This window comes from Ptiloglossa arizonensis, chromosome 8, assembly GCF_051014685.1.
Source record: "Ptiloglossa arizonensis isolate GNS036 chromosome 8, iyPtiAriz1_principal, whole genome shotgun sequence".
Classification (NCBI taxonomy): domain Eukaryota; kingdom Metazoa; phylum Arthropoda; class Insecta; order Hymenoptera; family Colletidae; genus Ptiloglossa; species Ptiloglossa arizonensis.
In genome coordinates this window covers 13,417,948-13,436,519 of record NC_135055.1, presented here as the reverse complement: position 1 = coordinate 13,436,519, position 18,572 = coordinate 13,417,948, and the positions used below count along the sequence as shown (strand labels likewise).

At 42.5% G+C, this 18,572-nt stretch overlaps 1 protein-coding gene across 1 annotated transcript in view; it reads left to right on the top strand.

The window, feature by feature from the left end:
• Positions 1-6,562: 6,562 nt before the first annotated feature.
• Positions 6,563-18,572, top strand: part of LOC143149932 (uncharacterized) — a 779,197-nt gene continuing 767,187 nt past the window's right edge. Inside the window, exon 1 of the mRNA XM_076317813.1 lies at positions 6,563-7,671. The gene's annotated coding sequence lies outside the window, so the exon portion shown is untranslated. The remainder of the gene's footprint in view (positions 7,672-18,572) is intronic.

Genomic DNA, 18,572 nt, shown 5'->3' with positions numbered 1-18,572 from the left:
ACATTGAGAAACCTAGATGACTAATTTCGTGTAGAACACGATTAGTTTAAACGAGCAACTGCATTATTAGCGAAACGTTGAAATGCTTTCCATAAAAGACGTGGCTCGTACCTGAGAGCTTCAAACAATACCATCATGGTTTTGATCCATTCTTTGTCTAATATAATAGTATATCGTGGAACTACATTTCACGAATATAACTTAACGCGTGGTGGAATAGATAGCTCTGTCGCGTGATGGAATAGGTTAACTTTTCCACATGGTGTCGAATAGTTTATTCCGCTATCCGCAACCACGGACGAGGAAAATAATTATACAGCGAACGCTGTACACTTCAGGACAATTTTAAATACATATTTCGTGTCTGTGTACAATATAAAATCGCCGTCGTTGCTTCCTCGTTATACACTTTCGTCGCTAATCACTCTCTAACGCGTCTCGCTCAATTCTTTTTATCACCACTCGCTGATTACGTCATAAAACAAAAGAACTTGCTTAGCCTCTACTCGAACCTCAGTTACCGGGGCGATGTCGGTAACTAAATTATTACCGCTACAAGTAACGACTCGAAAAACCGATACTGAACATTGCCCCAATAATGAATTATCGTTAGCTTCTGTTAAGTTTAAATGATCAACGAAATGAGTATTAATCGAGTTTACTTTCTTCGAGCTACTGGCTATCAGTGTTGTGAACTCTATAAACGGTAACTTCACCTGTTTCTCCAAATCTTTCACGTCTGTATTTTCTAATCAAAGCAAAGCTAATGATTAAAAGTCTATCATTGCCAGATAATATTAATGTGTACAGTGTTGTAATATTTCTGCCGCAACTATAGTTGGATTTTTAAATTCAATATCGATGCTAATGTATTCAGTCGTGTATAGCATAGAACATGCTCAAAATAAGAGACGAGATTCTGAAAAATTCCGGAAAGTAATGCAAATATTAAGAAGTACTAGTCTGTGAAAGATATTTTTGTATCGGTACTGTATTTTATTTAACTCAATTTATAGATAGTTATTTAACACAGACAAAACGTATAGATTGTAAGAACCTACACCCGAGATAAGTCTATGTGGATCAACCCTTGTAGATTCATAACTTTGTACAATAATTCTAATGACAATTTTACTCTTTAATTCCAAAGAAGTTCGCGATTATGTATTCGAAACACTGTTGTGTAATTATACGTATAATAACAATTACATTGTTATACCATCCTACTCGAGACCGAGCCGAGACAACCTTAAGAACAAATATTACGACGATCTGAACTACAATACTGTATATACAGGGTGCTGCATCTGGAACGGCCATTCGAACAACAAGCTTGCTTTTAACAATAGGAAGAAAAATATTGAAGAAAAATTATCTCTGTTTCTAAAGGCATTCAATGCGATATTGATCATTTTTTTATAGCAGTGAAGATACAAAGATCAAACCTGTTTTCTTCAATGGAATGCTTTTTTATTTACACACGTTTCTATATTTCATACGGGAAACAAAGAGCGTGGATGATAAAAAACGTAAATAAATCAAAAATGCATCTGACGACGGAAAGTGCAACAAATATTTCAGTCACTGTAGCACTAGATCCATTTAATATTTGAACAGTTTCTCGAAACGCGTATTTCTCCATTGCAGTTGACCTTGTTTAACCTCAAATGGTTTTCAAGTATAGATCATTGTATTCATCTTGTAGCACTCTAATGTAAAAAACAAAATCATATCGTTCCATTAAAAAAATCAAGTTTTGATTTTTCAAATCACGTCTCCTCTACACCTTCGTCTATAAAAAAAAAGAAATGATTCACATCGTACTTATACATCCCTCGAAACCGAGCGACATTTCTTCAAAACTGTTCTCTCTATCGTTAAAAGCAAACGAGTTATTCGGACGGTCCATTTTACGTGTCTCCTCCTGTATAACTCCAGGCACAAGAATATGAAATTTCACGGAGTTTGGTGCAACCAGTTACAATCTTACTACAATATTTGATGAATAAAGGCAAACGCTAATTGGACATTTTGACTAATTGGACGACTACTGAGTGCCTTACCGAGCAATAAAACCGCTTGTGGTCCCTGAATAGGTTCTTTAATTATTTTCTCCAGTCTATCCCGCCGATAGGAACCAAACTTCACCGTGAAGAAAGTTGCGGAGTTATTGGCACGAAAGTTTGATGGATACTGTTATCAAACGTCGAGCGTTCTCAAGGCCTCCGCGACTGACCACCTTGGCCGCTCTTATCCTCTGAAAATATGTTAGGAACTCGATCATAGTGGGATAATGGGGTTCGGGGAAAGATAAACCAGGGCGCAGAGAATGATGGATCGCGCTCGTAGTTGAGCCAAACACGCGAAACTTGGCATGCAGGTCACACGGTGGAAATGAATTCTCCTTCTGCTCATCGTGCAAGCTGCCAAGCAAACGGAACTCTGTTTTCCTTTTTAGGTATGTGTGTGTGTGTTTTCTTTTTTTTTTCTTTTTTTTTTCGTTTTATTATTGCTACGAACTATGGATTGAATTCAGACCCGTCGGACGGAACATCGAGCTGTTCCACTGACACACTCGCAGTCGTTCTTCCATTAGCAAATCTGAAAAGAGCGAGTGAATGAATAAACAAAGAAGAAATAAACAAAGAGGAACGCGATCCCGTAGCTTGATTCGCTCTGTCACGAGTCGGCGGGCTGCTGCTTTTTTTTTTTCCCCCTCTTCTTTTTATTAATTCATCAATCCGTTGACATTCTTCTTTTTCTGGTTCTCCGTTCGGGCTTAGCTGTTTGCTAGCTTTTCCTCTGTTTTCGTACGAGCTGCGGGATCAATTCTAAGCGATCCGTTATTTTAAAAGTCAGTTAAGGAAGCGGGATGCAACTCTGCCCGTTATTTACCGTTATATCGACGTTCGCTCCGCGAACACGTATGCACTTATTCCCTCCGTATCTTTGCATTCGCGTAAACGCGCCACAGAAGTCAAGAGAGATTCCTTTTAATCCGTGTTTCATTCTTTAACCCAAATACATTGATAGAGGGCGAGCCTCTTCCTCTCGCGTTTCTTTGGTACAATCTTTTGAAGGATAGTTTTGTTCGGCCAGTAAACCGAGGAAATATTTTCGCGCAACCGTTTATGCAAAGTAGCTACGAAACAGTTTTCCTTTCAAAGAAATCGCTACTGCGCTCGAAGTAGAAGGCGCGATGGGTTTCTTATTTTTACATGCATTATACAGGAGCTCACTGACCCTGTTGTGCCTCATCTTTGTACTCGGTTCGGGGTTTATTCTATTTGAAATTTCTATTGGAGTATACGTTCGATAAAGCTATAAAAATTGTGTGTATCGATTCACGTTAACAGTTTGTACATTAACGAATGTTTAAAAATGCTGTACACATTATAGAAAATTAATGAAAAAATTGAACATATTTGGTACGAATTGTTTTATAGGATTTATTAAAACAAGGAAAATTTTTCGTCGAACGATCTACAATCTCTAATTGCCAACTGGTCGAACATTTGTAGGAATAAAAATTCCTGGTATGGCTTACCACCTCAAAGTGAACTCCGTCGAACAAAGTTGGAAAGAAACTCTACTCGAAGACAGAGCGAGAGAAAGTTAATTAAAATCCCATTTAGCGAACAGCTTCAAATGTTCCCGGACTTTCGACTCGACGGTCTTAGAATTGCCAAATTATCAGTTCAAACGATGATATTAACACATCGGGGCCTGTGTACATATATTTATGCGTTTTATCAGAATCGTGACAAAGTCCAGATATCTGTGTATTTCACTTAACAAGTATACGTACCATACAATGTAACGAATTTAAAAAAGTCAGATCAGATTGTTGGTTTAATTGACAACGATTTAAGTGGATTCCAAGTCGCATTTTGATATTTTTGATGCGTTTAAGTCTGTTTTCGTGCAACGAATCTTGTAATATCGAAGTCTTCGTTTTTACAGTATCATTCGTAATATCTGTGCAAAGACTATCGAAACGTGACTATTGAACCATGTGACTATTGTAATAACGTGTGAACATATAAAATGTGTAATACAGATATTGAGAAAAATGGGGTATTGTACATTTTTACCGACGACGACCCTCTTATGTAAGCTTTTGTACTCCTCCCTCATTAGGTGTTAATTCATCACGTACGAAAAAGTTCATTTCGTCTACGTATATTTTAAGTTATAAGTATGATCTTTCTACTGTACCAAAGACGATTCACTTCCTGCTCGTACCATTTACGGAAAATTAGACTGTGCACGTTGAAGCTTCTTACTTGTTTATTGTATCGTTGCGCGTAATAAGCAATACGCGCTACTTACGACTGTACGTTATATAAATAAGAAATGCATCCAATTTTCCAGGTATAAATCAACAGAGAACGTAATATTACCCGATATTGCTAATACTTTCTTATTCAACCCTAACGCACATAGAAAACCTCCCGCCACAGACTACGCTGCGTTTGTAATAATTTTGTTCGATTCAACGCCCTCTAAACATTTTGAAGTCCTCTAGCGACGAAAATGTATCGAATGTGAATATTTCGAAGGCGTCGTCCAACATACCGTGAACAATCCCTCTTGTTCAATCTTCTGTGTTCCGCGCTTCGATTATTCATACCGACGAAAAGTAGGCGATAATTGTTGCTATCGCACGTGTACGCGGTGTTGCACCGAGAATCATTGCATCACGGATACGCGACGCGTTAAAAAATTCATGGTGCGTTCCTTCCAAGCGGCGAATGTTATTTAAATAAAAAATGATTAATTTACTTATGCTCTACCGACAAAAGTAACCCTGTACGAATGTTCGTGCTCTTTCGAGAAATCTGAGAAACTTTCCTATTTCCTTCCTGTACACAACCTCACGATCTCTTCGCGCATCGATTCCTGAATCCTTTGGTATCAATTTGTCCATGTTGAAAAACCGGATTTACAACTTTCAATTACACCATGAGTCTCAATACTAGTCTCGACGTTAAATTATCCTCTATTTCTCTAATTCTATCTCCGTGCGAGCTCTGTTTTCCGCAACAACTGTACGAGTATCGTAACATCTTTATACGTTCCTCGGTACACTGCCGCGCCTTTAACCGTACAATGAATGAAATAAATAAAATACGAGTCCAGGTCGTTCGTAGATTTCGGTCACGGGGCCAGTTCGCGAGAAAACCCCGAGCGTCGAGAGACGGCCGCGATTAACATCCACTTAATCGGGACGAGGGAATAAAACACGCGAATTGGGTCATCGTGATGGCCAAGTGGCCATTAGAGCCCCGAGGCCCCGACTGGAATCCCTTCTGGAAGATGTCGACCTTCTCGCGAGGACGGATCGCCTCGGTTTTGTCTCCATTCACAAAGACGCGCATAGCCGCGGCAACGCTGTTATCGGAGCTCCGGGTAGGGTGGGCTGCCAGCCAGGAGGGTTCAGCGTTTTCCCCTAACCTCGAGCCGCCCGCGTCCCAACTACCCCCAGGTGCCCACATCTCCCACCCAATTGGGGATTCGATCGACGCTGGAACTTCCAACCGTGACCACCCAACCCCGTGGTGGCGCCTGCGTCGAGACGCCCCGTAAACACACCGAGAGAACCGCCGCGGGAGCGAGCAGGATACCCGGACCCACCCTCTGCGCACCCCCCACCATCCCGTTCGCGATTCTTGTCAACCGTCACGGAGGATTCTGACCTGCGCGGGGGAGAACCACTGCCACGGAATCGTGCGCCAGGATCTGCTGCTTGTACCCACGAGGGACCACCGTCTCTGTGTTCGTTGGATCCACGGTGTTGTAGGTGTCGATGTCGACGAAGGGAACTCCACGGAAACTTGAACGGAAACGTGTGCGCGCGATAACCGCGTTTACACGCTTCTGGCGCGGTGTTGGTAAGGGCGCAGGGCGATAGAGCGAATCCGCGCGAACGATAACCTACGTATACCGTAACCGAAAGATCGCTCATAGACGATCCTCGAGAATCATCCGGTTCGATTCTCGAAGCTGTCGAAAGATCCATCGACCATGGTTATCGGTCACCCGGTCAATCGACTCCCCAAGGGCCGCGAACAGGAACGTTTGAACAGCCTCTCGCAGTTTGTAGCAACATTTCATCGCGTAATCCCACAACCTTGTTACGTTGTAACACGAACTGCACACTGCCACGGGGATCGGTGTTAATATCGTCGTCGATGTAGAGCCCCCTCTGGACTGAACTAGTCCCGCGCGGTGGTGGTGGTGGTGGTGGTGGTGGTGGTGGTGGTGGTACGAACAGGATTTCCCAACCCCGTGAGCCTCGGTATTAGTGATGCTCGCGACACGACTGTTAGTGGTGGTGGTTGTAGCGCGCTGGTGTTGGTGGAGAAAGTAGAGGTGGTCGTGAAAGCCGGTGGAGGTGGGTGAGCGGAGCGGTGGTGGTGGTAGTAGCGGCGGCGGCGGCGGTGGCGGTGGCGGCGGCGGCGGCGGCGGCGGCGGCGGCGGCGGCAACGGTGGAAGGTAGTTTCTGGGTGGTGGAGGGCGCGGATCGTCATCCGCAAAAGTCGTGCGTTCACCCCGTGCCGCGACGACAACAGGGCGTCGTTCGTTTCGGAGCGAGCGACGCTGCGTCGAAGTTCGCTCTGGGGGTCCCGTCGCGAACTTTCCACATCCTGATGCATGTCCAGGCATTCGGTCGGACCGCACGTCGATACGTTTGAAACGGGCGTTCGTTGTACGTTCGGTGGCCGCGTTGACACGAGAGCGTCGATTACAGCGTCGTACCCGCGCGTAACAGGAACGCGTGCACGGGAACCGAAGCTGCGAGGATCTCGGCCCGAAGGAGGAACTTCGTGTGACCAATTTGGTGACACGTGGTCGAGCGCGGCGGACCATCGGACCGTAACACGAGGTCAGCGCGCTACGGTTACCGTACGAAAATTCGAGGTTAGGTCCACGCGCCGGGAGCTGGTCCGCAATACTGCGAGGAACGCCGATCGGGGACGATCACGGGGCTTCGATAACGGTGTGCCGGTGCGTACGAGCTGGTGTCCACCGGAGGATCTCGATTGCGAGGCAATTGGATGATCACCGATCCCCGGTGTCTCGCGCGTACAGAGATCGAGCGCCAACCGAGGGAATCGTTCTACGGTGATCCAGTGTTCACGGCAAACATTGTCACGTGGGGTATCCTAAACCAGGATACGAAAGTCGGTGCGCGCGATCGTTCGCGGAACCGCGGTGTCAGCAGGGAGGGAATCGCCTCGATTCGATCGCGATCGCGGGAATAAAGGTGGAAACGACGCCCTGTCCAGGTGGTCGAGAACCGGGGCCGTCTCGTCGCGCCGGGAGTGGGTGCCGATCGTCCAACCCTTGAATAAATCTTGTGTCACGTCGGTTACGAGAAGTCGGAGCCCCCGACGGTTTCAGTGAAGTGTGGCGCAGTACGTGGCGCAGTGGCAGTGAAACGTTTTTCAGGTGTGGATCCAACAGGTTCTATGTAACGAGCCGAACGGCACGCGTTTAAGGTGAGCGCGGGCCCTGTGTGCGGATTCCTCGCGTCGAGCGTTTTGGATTACACCGTTGCGGCTTTAAACGACGCGGGATTCCCGCCCCGCGTCGCTAGGGCGAACACGTGAATCAACCCTCGTAACGAAAATCGATCGTCTCGGCTCGCGTACGAAACGTGGCCTGGTAAGTTCCATGGGAGATCCTCGAGACCCGATAATATTCCACGTAATATTCCGGCGCAAAGTTTCGCGTTCGTTCGGTACAACGATGCCGAGGAACGTTAAAGGAGAGTAATCTTGGGAGAGTTTTCGTGCTAAAAGCTTCGACCGCAGAGAAGGATGCATTCTCGGAGAGAAGGACGGACCCGTACGAAAGAGGCGTCAGAATTTGTAGCAGTCGGTGCAACGAAGGTACAGGGACCGAAGCGCGAACGGATTTTTCTAACGGGTAAAACGAGCTCACAGGTGACGTGGGATCTCGAGGCGAGGTGCGTCAGTTGCAACGGTAACGCGTGTGCACGGTGCTTCGCCAACGAGCGATCGTTTCGTCGTCGTTTCTCTGTCCCCGATCGTATCGGGTGTACGGTATCCTCGTTTTCTCAAAGGACCCTCGGTCCTGCGCATCTTAAAGCGCGTTATGCAACGCTCCAGGTGTGGCTCGGAATTGGAGGATCCCTCTCGGTCAGATCCTCCGAACGACGTTCAACGTCCATTGCGGGGGACTCGTTTCCTCCGGGGATTTCTACGGTCGTGTTTACCGCCGCGGAAGCACCGATACCGATCTTCGTGTCCACGGACTCGAGATTTCCTTTTCAGCGCGCTTCGTCGCCGCGTTCTGCGCGCGTAACTCGGGGATATTAACCCCTCGCAGGGCGAATCGTCTCGCGGTCGACCGTGCGACGGATACAGGGAGAAGTTACTATTTTTGTCGTCGACGAAACGAGTTTCTCGATCGAAGTCTTATTCTTTTCCGTCCGTGGAGTCCTCATTTCTGAGAGTACCCTCGTTGGAACAAAATTGCCTCTATCCAGTGGTTAGAACAAAAGTAGTACGTTTGTGGAATACAAACGATATTTGTCGATTTCGATTATAATTTGCGCGGAAAATATTCATCCCACGCGAACGTGTCGGCGATATCTCGAGAAATGAATATTTATTTATAAAAAGCCTTAAATAGAACGAAGGTGTGTTTAATATACGCCCTTAACGACTTGTCCAATCTCCTCTATTAGCGATTCTAGCTTAGCAGTGTTTTTTTCCATCAATTTTTCGAAGCACGAAGCAATTAACGACTTTCGTATTCGTTCAATAGAATTTATCGCAGTTTCTAATTTAAAATCACGCTTTCTCGTAAGTTTGCTCTTCGTTGTGGTGATTTGTATCGAGGGACTGAAACGTGTAAAACAATACGATGATACTGTTTTACGCTCTCCATTCTCGGGCCAACTAGAAACTATTTCGCGTATGTAGCACCCATCTCCGAAATTCTGATCTCTTCGGTGACACAAATTCGAGAGAATGTTAGCCAACACGTACTCGAGAAGACTGTATATATTTAGATTATCACAATCTTCTCTTTATTGGACCTTAACTTTCGGAAATATCAAGAATACGTTCTTGCGAGACAAACTGTGCGACTCGAATACTCCTGTGAATGTTTCAATTATCGCAATCCTTCGTTCGAATATTAACTTTCAAAGATGTCAACAACACGTTCTTCCGGGACAGACCGTACGTTTTTCGTACATCCTGTGAAAATTGAATTTATCACAAACTTCTCTCCACTGGATATTAACCATTCGAAGATATCAACGATACACATTTCTGGAACAAATTGTACCCATTTACTATATCGTGTCATAAATATACTTCGAACACTTGTCACATTTGGTCGAATATTCATTCTCGTTACTAATTTAAGAACAAGGAGCGAAGTAACTGAAACGCGATTATCAACGTTCGTTTCTGAACATCGATTCGCTCGAGGATTAGACAACGATCGAGTATTTTCGACTTAACATTTACCAAAACTGCGACTCGCGTCTAAAATGATCGAAGGAGGAATGTAAATTGAATTCACCACGAAGAACTCGTCTCAGCTGGCAGAAGCTCGATGAAACGTAATTGCTGATTTAATATCGTACCGGCCGGCGAAAGTTTCGAGATCAATGGAAACTTGATCGTGATTTTAACCCTAACAGAGTTCCCGCGTCTGGCACTCGAGAGTCTGGCTTTCGATGTCGTGCTCGCGTGTGCACCCCGACGAGGGCGAGAAGACTCTTGCTTACGCGGCCACGAAATCACCCCTACGAGCATCGACGTCGTTCGATTAACCACCCCCAAGGTTTAGCGGCATCGACGCGACTCGCCCGAACGCTTTCCTCGCGTTACGTTTCGTTAATTGGCGCCACGATTAAAACGATTTCACGTGTCGTTGGACGACGTCAACTCGACGAAGAATCCGAACTCGTCAAGGAGTTAAAATCGTATTTTCTCTTTCGGCCTGTCGCCTCGAGGCCTTCTGAGAACGCTGAGTACCGTGTAAATATCAAATTAAAGATTTTATTGTCGTAAGAAGAAGAGCGATGTGTAATTGGTTACTGATTATGATGCAAATCGAAGTATAGATCTTGGGCAGGTCAAATTGTTAAGATATAAATATAGAGGGGTTAATTCTTTTACTAAAAGTTTTACGTAGTTCTGATTAAAGATTTCGTTATAGTAAATGGAATGAAATTGAGATCGAAGTATAAATCGTGGGTGTGTTAAATTACTATGGCATATATATAGGGGAGTGAATTTTTGTTATCAGCAATTCGACGTATGTATGATTATACTTTAATTTCAATTTTGTACTATTTAATTTTCTATTTTTATATTTATTAATGTGCAATATTTCTCTTCTTCTTATAATATTGTAGAAAAATCTTTAATTCTAGCCCGAATGAGACGGTCGAGAGCGTTAATAAAAGGAATTTATTCGATGCGACTAAATCAACTATGAATTTATATTTCACAAGCTACGATGGAGTCGCGATTGAGAAATATTTAATAATGTTACTCGATAATCGAGCGAGCCGATAGAGTTCCAATCTCCTGGCAATAAAAGTTATTCGAAGCAAAAAGACACTTGAAATGTCGTGCAACGATCTACTGCAATTCTCCCCTAACGAATTTTAAAAACTTGTACATATTCGTACACTTGTACTAATTTTTTTCAAAATTTGCAATGCAATGGAATAAGAGAAATTATTCAAAATTATAATTTTTAATTTTTGTCCTTTGGTAGTGCCCAGGTAGAGATACAAAGTAAAACATTGACACAAATTTGTTTTCTTTAGAAACAAACTAATAATCCACGCTCTTTCTAACCTTCAGTATACCGTCTAAAAATTTAAACTTCGACCCAAATTTATTTTCTCCACAAATTTTCAAACGACCCTTCCTTTTTCTCCCACTGTTTTTTCTAACGCACAAAATGCAATCCAAGTACGTAACCTTCGATTCGTAACGTTGCTAGGATAAAAATTAATCAACAACGGTCGTTGAAATAAACGAAACGAGCTGGAAAATCTTCTTAAATCTTCTCAAAACAGTTCACCGCGTTCATTACGAACTCGTGAGATAGTACAACGCGATATTAGTAGATCTACAGTAGTATGGAAGTGGTTACCAAAATGTTAACGTTTCACGGGTTGTTTGCAAGACCAAACCGAGCGAGTTTTCCGAACAATTCTCTCGATTACGTATCGACGATCGAGGATAAGCGTATAGGTTCGCTTAGGTCTCGAGAATTCGTGTCTGGAAATACCTGAAACGCTTTCGGCCCACTTTCGATTAAGCGGGGTCACGTGACCGTGGTACGTCTATGCTGACAATCGAGAACGAAAAGCGACATCCGCGTTTCTAATTAAAGCCGTGTACGCTGAAAGATGTCATCGGGGAAACTGATTACCCGTAATTGGAGCCCCACCAAAGCTCCCAGGCCAAGGCTGTTTCGACAGTCCGTATCGGAAGTCGACATCGGATGATGTGTCGCGCCACCATACACGCCCGTTCCTCGGATTACCCCGTATCGTACGTGAAACGCGTTGATGAAAGTGGTTGATTAAAAATCCTCGGTTCCGGCCATGCAATTTTATAACCCCCCCCTCCCATTTACCATTTTGTTTTTCGACGCAACGCTGAACGAAATACGAAGATGTGCGGGAGGACGGATAAAAATATCTCGCACCGGTGGATGCAACTGTACGAAATGCATCTGTGCGAAAAAATGCATCGAGAACGCGGGCGAAAGTTTTCTCGTGGGGGATTTCTTTCGCGAGAGAATTGATGTCGAAGGTACGATGATCGATTATTACGAATACTTCGAAATCACTACTCGTTTGGAAATTTCACCGAGAATTGAATCGAAATTTTATCCAATACGTAGCGATATCTTGTAACTATTTTGATAAATAGTTTTGATAAAAACTTTCGCGATAAAAAAATATGTACGTGTCAATATTTGGTCACGCCACGTTTTTCATCTATAATTGCCTGAACGCTTCTCTGTACTATGCTTTTGATATTTTTTCGACAGTTTTCTTATATTTATGGGTCGCGATAGTGATACCGTATGGATATAACTTTCCCAATCGATTGATGTTTACTGTATATGGATGCAAAGGGCGGTGTGATCTAATGTCTATAAATATTCATGCGTATATATATAAATTCTTACAGTATAACCTATAAAATAGTTACAAGATGTTGTTATAAATATAACAATACGTTTTTTAGAAATACAAAGTGGAGCATTTTCAATTCCATTCTTGACCATACTTCGTGTAGGTAATAGGTTTGAAGTGTTCGTAGTAATTTCATTAACCACTGTAGTGTACACGACTCACAAGAAGTCCTGTGAGGTGGCACAGGCACTCGCTTTGAACTATCTCACTCGATCTCACTCGATCTCGACACATCTCGTTTACTTTCTTCGTCACTCGACACAGTGACCGCTGCAATCATTAACCATGATTTATACACGATATTTGACGATACGAAGTAAAGTAACTTTGCGTTACTAGCACAAGAAACGATAAAATGCATCGATAGGGTCGATTTCTCGACTTAGAATGTTAACAGTAAATTTTTCGTCTATTTTTCACGAGTACGATATACGATATCCATAATATCGTATATTCCAAAATTCGTCGATCTTTCGCTAACAATACCCGTAGGCTTCGAATAATCGATAAAAATAAAAACATCGTCGAATAGAAAATTATGAGGTGCACCGATAGGTTCGATTTCTCGACTCAGAACGTTAACAGTAAATTTCTCGCGTTTTTTTTCACGAGCACGATACACAGTACGATATATATTCCGAAATTCCTCGATCGTCCTCTAAAAAACACACATCGTAGGCTTCGAATAATCGATGAAAATAAAAACACCGCGGAGCACCGACCGCGAACAATTTCTATCGCATGAAATAAAACCATTCGAGGCATCGATCTCCTCGGTTTCACTTAACGGTACGTTCCATTGAACGAATTAAGTGTATCTAGCGGTTCGCGGATTGCTCGAAACCGTGATGTCGCTGAACTCTTCCTGTTGATCACGGGGAACTCTGATTAACGTCGAGCAGCGTGCACCAGTGTGCGAACGCGGATCCCGCGATGGAATGAGGTGCACGTTCGAGGAGAAAAAAAAAAAAAGAAAGAAAAAAAAAGGAAAAAAAAAAAAGAAAAAATCATGCAAAATCGCGGCTATGGAACACGTCCGTGGGAAAACAAAACCTTTGTGCGTGATGTAACTGGTAAACATGTGGATTAACGGTGGCTCGTGAGTGGAAAACAGGGAGGGAAGATTAATGGAAAGCTTAAAGGTGAAGAAGCTGAGTCGTGTGGTTCGGTTTAGCGGGAATGCGCGAATAAATTAAAGCGCACCACGGAGCGTCCGATTCTTGAAACCGTATCGAGCAACCGTGACGCGAATTCGCCATAATCGCCTGCCCCCCCTCAAATTTTAGCACCGCGAAGCATTCAACCGCGTCAATCCGGCGTCCCTGTTCCGTGCTATCGACGTCATTCATCATCGGTTGTAATTACACGATTTGCATCGAAATGGAAATTACCTTCGACTTTAATGGGACGTTAAGAGCGATAGATCGAAGTGTTCGAACGGATTTGAAAAAAAAAAGAACTTGGCCAACCTTGTCGACGACGAGTCTATCGGGAACGAGAAATTGCACGGTATCGCCTGTAAAGTTTCCTCGAAGGAAGAAAAATTCTTGGCAATTGTGAGTGTAAAATCGTTGAAAACTAAGGATGTTCTAAACGTGTTCATTTCAATGGTTTTCTTAAGCACTCGTAAACGGATTTGAAAAATATTTGGCCAACCCTATCGATGACGTCTCCTATAAAGTTTCCTCGAAGGAAGAAAAATTCTTGGCAATTGTGAGTGTAAAATCGTTGAAAACTAAGGATGTTCTAAACGTGTTCATTTTAATGGTTTTCTTAAGCACTCGTAAACGGATTTGAAAAATATTTGGCCAACCCTATCGATGACGTCTCCTATAAAGTTTCCTCGAAGGAAGAAAAATTCTTGGCGATTGTAACTGTAAAATCAACGGAAATTAGGAATGTTCTAAACGTGTTCGCTTCGATGATTCGATTAAACATCCCCCAAGTGTACATCGAGAGTGTACGTGACCTCGGTGACCCCACGAGATTCGTTCGTTGCGCGACAAATAAGCTTATCCGTACACAGATGAAAAATTAATTTAAATACGACAATAGGAGACCGAAGTGAAAAGACCAGTTTAATTCGGTGCACGAAATTGTCAGTGAGTTAATGACGAAGGACGATAGCGATGCAGGAGCTGCTCGTACAATTCCACGCGGAAAGTACGAAATCAAAGTTCGAGGGGAGAGGGAAATGGAGATGATGATGAAACGCGTCGACCTCACCGACCTGATTGATAGTGGATTTTAATGTCCCAATTTATGTCGCAATTGAGGTAATTTGACGTTCAATCAAAGTAGTTGGATCGTGCGACTTGGACGCGAGACAATGAATCATGAACTGTCACGGTAATGAAAAAAGATTCACTAGCTGCTCGGTGAATATTTACCAGCCTTGATACATTCGGTAGAATCGTTGAATTAAAAATTATATCGAATACTATGTCAAACGCGACGAAAGAACTGCGCGATAAGGTACACAGAGAGATAAATATACTAGGTTGTTCAATAAGTTTTGTACTACATTGAACAGTACTGTTCAATGAGTTTTATCGAACGACAAAACTTATCGAACAACCTGTTACAAGACAATTTCTTTTTCATCGATATCGCGTAAAAATATCCAGCGACGGAAAGTTAATTAACACAGAAGTAGCGTATTAACGAAGACATCCTATTTGGAGAATCATGTAGACTCGATGGTCTGTATTGAAGCATAGACTGCATTTTCTATACATTGGGAACAGCTGCGCTTTGTTTCGAAATAATTATTGTTCATTAAAATCGATATCATTAATTGGTGACATTCGCAGGACTGTTAATTGTCAATGCTGTTGTATCGAATATAGTTGTTTTTATCTCGATGCGAGAAATTGCGAACGCGACGAGAAAGTTGATCGAATTATTCTTTTTTAGAGCGCGACGACGACGTATTTCCATCGATGTTGAAAGTGGACTTGCTTATTTCGTAAACGAGGTCTCTCGATACGAGAAAAAATATTGTGTCGATGGCAAAACGTGATCGGATCTTTTAGAAAGTGCAGAATGTTCAACGGACGTTCAACGAGGTTGGCAAGAAAGTGATTTTAATATTTTTCCATTGCAATTTTGTTCACGAACAACGACAAACTTGGCAATTAAAGGGAAAGCGACTTACAAGTTATTCGTACAATAGATAAAAGTTTATCGACAAAGTGAGTATCGTACGAAAAATATTACATCAGTATTATGAAAAGCATCGTTTCATAATCACAGACTTTATCTTGTGCGAAAAATATTGTATCGATATTATAAAAAGCGTCGTTTCGTAATCACAGACTTTATCTGTGTAGAAAAAAACAAAAAGGTCGAGTCGAATTACATACGTTTAGAATTGCTGGTCAAACAAATTCTGATGTGTAATAATTCGTCTCCAAGAAAATGATAAAACCTGTTTAAAATCGCTCACAACCTAATTTTGTTAACGATAACTCGGTTGATCTCGTACTTTCTAGTTGAAAATATTCTTGGAAGAGACACCTCGAGCTCTTCGCCAAAGAGGACGCGCAAGACAAAAGGACCGGTGGTTTCAAGAATGAAGTGCACAACAGCTACGAAATTATTATACAAGAATGATGTTTTTAAAAAGCTGCATTAGCCTCCACTAATTATGTCAGAAAGGAGGTTGGTCGCTTAACGAGAGTAATCTCCATATCTTAAGAGTGAAGCGGGAAGGAAAAGCTCTTGTACATATCTTATGAACCTTTTAGTGGCACATAAAGCTCACGTAAAATTTCACTATCTAAAACAGGAAGCAGGTTCGTTGGAATGACTTTACGAGGTAGCAATACGCAACAAACGAATGAAAACGTTCTCGAAGAATAAAGTATTTTTCGATATCTACGAAGAAACGCCCAAACAAATGTGTTTGCAAGTTTCTCATTGGTCGAATGCAAAAAACATAAAACATTCTTCTAACGTAAAAGTCAAGCTGTACGATAACGACGATGATTCACTGCGTTACGAAAACTAAAGGATAAAAAATAAGACTATACGTATGCACTTTAGTGCCTTGTGTAAATAAATCTGAGAAGCACTGTATATTGATTTTAATATTTGATCAAACGGTGCGTACAATAATAAATGAAAAAGAAGATAAATTGCGCGACAAAAGTGAATTCAATTTGATTAAAATCTATGAATCACCGTACACTGATAATAACTACGAATCGGACGGAACATAAAATAACGAATGAAATAAATTGAAAGAATTCAGATGCACGTTATGACAAAATTGATAATAACTTAACCGCCTGAATCAAAATTCCCCGCATCGACGAACGCATAAAAATCCGAAGGTGCGATCCGATAAATAACTCGCACAATTCTCACAAATAACGATCGGTCACCATTTCCATTTCTTCGCAGTTTCGAACGTTTTCACGTGGGAACTACCCTAGCAGAATTTTCAAAATAGAATTTTCCTAGTAAACATCAATTCACCGTGCAGAAGTAACACTCGGGAATGTTTGTGAAACATTTATTCATCGAACATTTTGGACAAAAAAAAGAAAGAAAGAAAAACAAACTAAACCTGTAACAATACGTCGTCCCGTTCTGCAACATGTACCGGTAAAACGCTACCAAAAATGTAGTGGCACGTTTTCGTCTTTTTTGACGAACCAACGAGTCTAAACAATCTTATCCGTGGGCAAAATGAAACGGACCAATAAACGAAAACTGTTTGCGCGCCGTCGAAATAACAAATGGCCGTGTTTCGAGCGAGCACAGGGGAAAAAGGACCATTATTTCTCGGACTGCGTTCCAAACGACCAACGCGACGTAGGGGCATTAAAGTGTTAACCGTGGGAGAAATTCCTCGGTTGGCGAGATGGTCCACCGCTCTGTTTACGCGCGCGTGATAATTAAGCTGCGCCAGTTAATTGAACCGGGAACGGGATTGCGTTGAAAGAACTCCTGATACGTGGATATGACGAATGTTCTCGAAATTGGAATCGCCGCATGATTAGTTTGACGGCTTCCATTGGAAAGCCGTGTGTTGTCGGGCACCGAAGGGGGTCGCGTTACAGCGATGTTTACATGGGGTATATATGACCAGCCAGCGGATGGGGGTTTGCACGAGGTGAAAGAACAGACACGTGTTTGTCTAGATGATCGGATTGTAGGCTTCAAAAACACTCGACGCCGGAGTGGAAGTATTTGGCAGGAATAAACGTACACGGACGATGATGATAATAATAATATAGAGGGTGTGCTGGAAACTTGTTGAGAAACGACCACGTTAAATCGATGCCGAGTTCCGCGATGATTTGTTTGGATTACGATTTATAGAAAATATCACGTAGGTGCGCGTAGTTTGAAAATGTGACTGAAATAAAAATTGGAAGTGTACGTTCTCGAGTAGCGAAGAACGATACACAATTATAGTCGATTTCGACGATGATTTCTCTAACAAGGACAGCGATGTTTCAGGAGGAAATTGAGCTGAAATAATTAGCAGAAGAAACGTTTCAAAGTCTTGAATATCGTTGAAGAGATCGATGTCTCGGTTACGAGGGCTCAGAGATCCTCCGAGCCGACTATTGTCCCGATGACTAATGTTTAGACGGTGGAAAACAGTTTGACAAATAATCTGTCACAGGGCAAGCACGTTCAACAATGGTACGGTGGACCAACCGAACGTGCAATTATTGCTGTACATTAATCGGAAATTTTCAACGAGTAGATAGCACATTTACGTTACACCGTGAAAAATGGAAGTTCAGAATTGGAAATTGTTTCACGAGCACAGTGGAAAATAATGCGAACGGTTATCGACGAACAGCTTTTCGAAACAATGCGCGCAGAAAGAATTGGAGAAAATCGAAAAAGTAGAAAATTGTGAAAGTTTGATTTAAACGTATAACAATTGCTGCGCAATCTATTGTTCCGATGTACCGCACAGCTTTATATTGACTCTGAACGCTATTATTCACGTTCAGGGTATTTAAAAGATCTCGATACACATAGATCACGGAAACATTCGTGTCCGGGTCGTGATATTTATGAATATTATTCACAGTCCCTTAAATATTTATTTGCAGAACTATTTCGATATTCCAACGGAATATCAATCGTCACGTTCGAGTCGAAACGACGAGTTCGTCCACGAACGAGTACTTTTCATCGGTTACAACGCTGATACGTAACGAGAGAACGCGTAATGAATCGTTCTCGAATTCATGTTCGTCGAGAATTTTTTTACGACCACTAGGAATTGACTACTTTTCCGCGTCCTCCGCGTAATATTTGTGTTTCCGAGAGTCTTCTCAAAACATAGACGCCCGAGGATCGATAACTCAAGATCGACTCCCTC